At 43.8% G+C, this 5512-nt stretch overlaps 1 non-coding gene across 1 annotated transcript; it reads left to right on the top strand.

Moving 5' to 3' along the window:
- The first annotated feature begins 348 nt into the window (after nucleotides 1-348).
- TRNAC-GCA lies at nucleotides 349-420 on the top strand. The gene has a single exon. It is a non-coding gene; the product is annotated as a tRNA-Cys (tRNA).
- Nucleotides 421-5512: the final 5092 nt, after the last annotated feature.

Raw genomic sequence — 5512 nt, 5'->3', positions numbered from 1 at the left:
CTGCCTGTTCATGGATGCCAACCCCTGTTTGCCCTCTGTTGTACTGGACTACTATACTTTTCAAAGTACCATACTGTAAGATTCAAAATATCTTTTTTTTAAAAAATGTACTATATGTGTAGAAAGTTTTATAAACCTATTACAGTACAGTAGGGTTTCCTAGGTGGCTGTAGTGGTAAAGAACCCACCTGTGATTTCCCTGGTAGCTTAGTTGGTAAAGAATCCACCTGAAAACAAAAACAAAACAAAACGAACCCACCTGCAATGGGGGAGACCCCTGTTCAACTCCTGGGTCTGGAAGTTCCCCCTGGAGAAGGGGTAGACTACCCACTCCAGTATTCATGGGCTTCCCTGGTGGCTCAGATGGTAAAGCATCTGCCTGCAATGCAGGAGACCTGGGTTCGATCCCTGGGTAGGGAAGATCCCCTGGAGTAGGAATACCCACTCCAGTATTCTTCCCTAAAGAATCCCGTGGATAGGGGAGCCTGGTGGGCCACAGTCCATAGGATCATACAGAGTCAGACACGACTGAAACAATTTAGCGTTCATTATGGTACAGAACTATATAGCCTGCTGTGCTGGTTGGGTAGCTAGGCTAATTTTGTTGGACTTATGAACAAATTGGACTTACAGATGTGCTCTCAGACTGGAACTCATTCGTATCTAGAGGAGTTGCTGTGTTGTAAAAGATATCACTCCCCAAAGGAACTACCAGATGGAAGAGAGGCACAAAGCAAAAAGCGGGAAAAGGATGCATGGATGAGATTAGTGTCATTTAAAGGAGACTGCACAGAGCTCCTCGGTCCTTCCCCCAGCTAAGGACATGGCAAGAAGTCCATGACTTGAAAGAGGACCCTCTCTGGACCAGGCTAGCCCCCTGATCTCAAAATTCCAGCCTCCAGAACTGTGAGAAATAAATGTCTGTTGTTCTGAAATGACCCAGAGAAGGCTGAACGCCAGAGAATTGATGCTTTCAAATTGTGGTGCTGGAGAAGACTCTTGAGAGTACCTTGGACTGAAAGGAGATCAAACCAGTCAATACTAAAAGAAGTCAACCCTGAATATTCATTGGAAAGACTGATGCTGAAGCTGAAGATCCAGTATTTTGGCCATCTGATTCGATGAGCCAACTCACTGGAAAAGACCCTGATGCTGGGAAAGGTTGAAGGCAAAAGGAGAAGGGGACAACAGAGGATGAGATGATTAGATATCATCACTGACTCAATGGACATGAATTTGAGCAAACTCCAGGATAGAGTGAAGGTTAGGGAGGCCTGGCATTCTGCAGTCCATGGGGTCACAAAGAGACAGACAGGACTTAGTGTCTGAACAACAACTGTGATATTTTATTATAGCTGCTTGAATGGACAAAGACAGCCTGCAGTATCATTGTTTGAGCTACTTGCCTGATCCCTGGAGGCATTGAATTTCTAAGACCTAGTGTAGAGGTGTGTGCTTAATTTTTTAAAAATTGTTATAAGATATACATAAACCTTACCACGTTGATCATTTTAAAGTATATGTTCAGGGGTATTAAATTCATTCATTCTGTTGCACAACCTTCACCACTGTCCATCTCCAGAACTTTTTTCATCTTCCTAAACTGAAACTGTCCCCCTTAGACACGAATCACCTGTTCCACTCCCCCAGCCCCCAGCAACCTCCATTCTATCTTCAGTCTCTGTGGATTTGACCCCTCTACGAACCTTATAGAGTCATACAGTATGTGTGACTGGCTTACTTCTCTTAGCATCTATCCTGCAAGTTTATCCATGCTGAAGGAAGTGAAAACCCTCTTCTTTTATTGGCCGAATATTATTTAGTTGTGTGTATGGACTCCAGTTTTTGATCCATTCATCTGTTGCCAGATCCTGGGATAGCTTCTACTTTTTGGTTGCTATGAGTGAAATATCTCAGTCCCTGCTCTCAATTCTTTCCAGGTATTTACCTTTAAATATTCTCTTGTGTCTAGAGAAGGGCCTGGTAACCCACTCTAGTATTCTTGCCTGGAGAATCCCATGGACAGAGGAGCCTAGCTGGCTACAGTCCATGAGGTTGCAAAGACTAAAGGGGCTTAGCACACACACCACAGCACCTTCTCTGATGTAGGTTTACATAAGGAGGTGTTCCCCTCCCTGGGGTTTGCATGGGTGTTAGGCTCCCAGCTTGTAGGTCCAGGCAGCCAAAGGGTCTTTTTCCCTAATGAATCTCAAGGGTGCACCATGTAACAACCTACAGGGCAGTAATGGGAATAGGATTTCATGGCTGACCTCCACCGCCTCCCCCACTAAATGGTTGTAAGAATTCGGGAGTGTGTGGGTGAGGGATTACTGTTACCTTAATTATTTTTGAGTCTTGAGAAATTAATCAGTGTCCCAATGATTGTTTATATTTGGCCATATAAGAACCAATCCCAGCTCCTTGGGTTTGTCCAGCTGTTCACAGATGTTGAAAGCAGCCACCAAGAAAATTAGGAGACTCACGAATAGGGGAGCTGAAATATCTTCCTAATGATGTGTAACTAGTCAAAAGTGACCTATGTGATTTCTACCCCATGACCTTTATTTGTTCAGAAAGGAGGGAGATCAAAAATACACTGACCACAGTGGTTCTTTGAAAATGGTGGCTCTCTTCCTGGTTGGAATGATTGTTTCCCTTACCTGGAAAAATATGGCTACAATACTGTGGCCTGGGTTTTGGGGAAACATGCCTTATTTATTAACACAAATAACTTATATGGGTGCTCAGTTACTCCGTCATGTTTGATTCTTTGCAACCCCGTGGACTGTAGCCCGCCAGGCTCTTCGGTCCATGGGTTGTACAAATAACTTAAATAGCATGAAATTGTTCTATGAAAAGAAGGAGATGCAAGTTTATCCTGAAATTTCTCTGTGTTGATTCTTTTTACCACAGGCTGGTTTATGGTAATGATTTCTCACCCTTTCTGAGAAAAGGATTTGCCAGACACTGTTAAGCCCAAACCAGGCACAGTGAGAATTTATTCACTCGTCTATCCAATCCAGAAACATTTACTGAAAAGCCACTGTGAGCCAAGTGTCCCCATGGGGCTCCCTTGAGAGCAGAGCCTGAGGCAAGGATGCGGGTGCAGGTGTTTCCATTCGAGGTCACCCCAGGAAGTGGGAGAAGGGGAGGGGTACATGAGACCAGGAAGGAGAGAGATGATGGAGGGGTATGCCAGTGAAGGGGACTCAGTCACACTGTGGGCCCTGTGGAAAGAATTGTCCATGTCCAGGATAGGAGGAAAGTGAAAGTCCCTCAGTTGTGTCTGACTCCTTGTGATCCCATGGACTGTAGCCCACCAGACTCCTCTGTCCAGGGAATTCTCCAGGCAAGAATAGTGGGTAGCACTTCCCTTCTCTAGGAGATCTTCCTGACCCATGGATCAAAACTGGGTCTCCTGCACTGCAGGCAGATTCTTTACCCTCTGAGCCCTTGCTGCTGCTGCTGCTGCTGCTAAGTCGCTTCAGTCGAGTCCAACTCTGTGTGACCCCATAGATGGCAGCTCATCAGGCTCCCCCGTCCCTGGGATTCTCCAGGCAAGAATACTGGAGTGGGTTGCCATTTCCTTTTCCAATGCATGGAAGTGAAAAGTGAAAGTGAAGTCGCTAAGTCGTGTCCGACCCTCAGCCACCCCATGGACTGCAGCCCACCAGGCTCCTCTGTCCATGGGATTTGCCAGACAAGAGTACCGGGATGGGTTGCCATTGCCTTCTCCATCTGAGCCACTAGGGAAGCCCTATATATATGTATGTATGTATATATAGTACATATATTTACTATAAGGGACTTCCCTGGTGGCTCAGACAGTAAAGAATCTGCCTGCAATGCAGGAGAACATAAAATAATAGTAGTGATTTTATATAATATTTATTATCATAATAATCAGTTCAGTTGCTCAGTCGTGTCTGACTCTGACCCCATGGACTGCAGTATGCCAGCCTTCCCTGTCCATCACCAACTTCCAGACCTTGCTCAAACTCATGTCCATCAAGTTGGTGATGCCATCCAACCATCTCATCCTTTGTCATCCCCTTCTTCTCCTGCCTTCAGTCTTTTGCAGCATCAGTCTTTTTTAGTAAGTCAGTTCTTCCCATCAGGTGGCCAAAATACTGAAGCTTCAGCTTCAGCATCAGTCCTTTCAATGAATATTCAGGACTGATTACCTTTAGAATTGACTGGTTGGATCTCCTTGCAGTCCAAGGGACCCTCAAGAGTCTCATCCAACACCACAGTTCAAAAGCATTAATTCCTTGGCTAGTAATGATTATGTATATGTTCTCTCTCTATATATATATATGTACATAATATCACCCCTAAGAAAAATGTGTTGTTTAAGGGTAATTTCCCTCCAATCCTTTTTTTTTTTTCCTCCAGTCCTTTTTATTCATATGTATTTGCTAAGTCATTGAGTCATCGATTGAATATTTGGTTTCCCTTATCCTCAGATATTCCTGAAAATTCACTGCAAGTTGAGTTCTAAAACCACAGAAGTGCGTAATGGAATCAAGTACTGAGTGAATGAGTCTCACCAACCAACCCATGGGTAGGGCTCATTTTATTAGAAAAGTTCTATTCTCTGTAAAGTTGGGGAAACGCAAAATTTCCAGACTTCTGTCCCTGTGAGCATCATCGGTGGGTCAGCGGTGAATGACAACATCACATGTGTGTGTCCATATTGCTCATAAGTTAGTTGAAATTACACCAACTATGCAGTTTTACATCCTATTTTATTTAACATTACTTTTGAGCATTATTGGAGAAGGCAATGGCACCCCACTCCAGTACTCTTGCCTGGAAAATCCCGTGGACGGAGGAGCCTGGTGGGCTGCAGTCCATGGGGTCGCTACAGTCGGACACGACTGAGTGACTTTACTTTCACTTTTCACCTTCATGTATTGGAGAAGGAAATGGCAACCCACTCCAGTGTTCTTGCCTGGAGAATCCCAGGGACAGGGAGGCCTGGTGGGCTGCCGTCTATGGGGTTGCACAGGGTCGGACACGACTGAAGTGACTTAGCAGCAGCAGCAGTTGAACATTATTACAGTTTTTTCACTGTGATAATTTTTATGATATTCTATAGCATAAATATATCATAATTTGCTCTTATGTCTAATTCTAATGTTGGAATGTAAGTTGCTTCCAGGTTTGTGTTATTATAGTCAACACTGCAACACTGCCCCCTGAGGTGGAATCAGGAAATCCTAACCACTGGACCACCAGAGAATTCCCCAGAATAAGTATTTTTAAAGTTTTTTTTTGAATTTTGTCAAATTACTTTCCAGAAAAATTGAAACATGGATATGAATTTTTAAAAAATTACTCACATCTTCAATTATGTTGATGAATCTGTTTTGTCAAAACAATCAATTTGCTTATGTATTCAGAGCTTTTAGATGCTTTTATTTTCACTGTAAATGGGATGTTATTGTTGGTTTTAGTCACTAAGTCGTGTCCGACTCATTTTTGACCCCATGAACGGTGGCCCGCCAGG

Source organism: Bubalus bubalis, chromosome 3 (assembly GCF_019923935.1).
Source record: "Bubalus bubalis isolate 160015118507 breed Murrah chromosome 3, NDDB_SH_1, whole genome shotgun sequence".
NCBI classification, from domain to species: Eukaryota; Metazoa; Chordata; class Mammalia; order Artiodactyla; family Bovidae; genus Bubalus; species Bubalus bubalis.
Note: the sequence above shows the minus strand (reverse complement) of the source record. Positions and strands in the feature narration are given on the sequence as shown.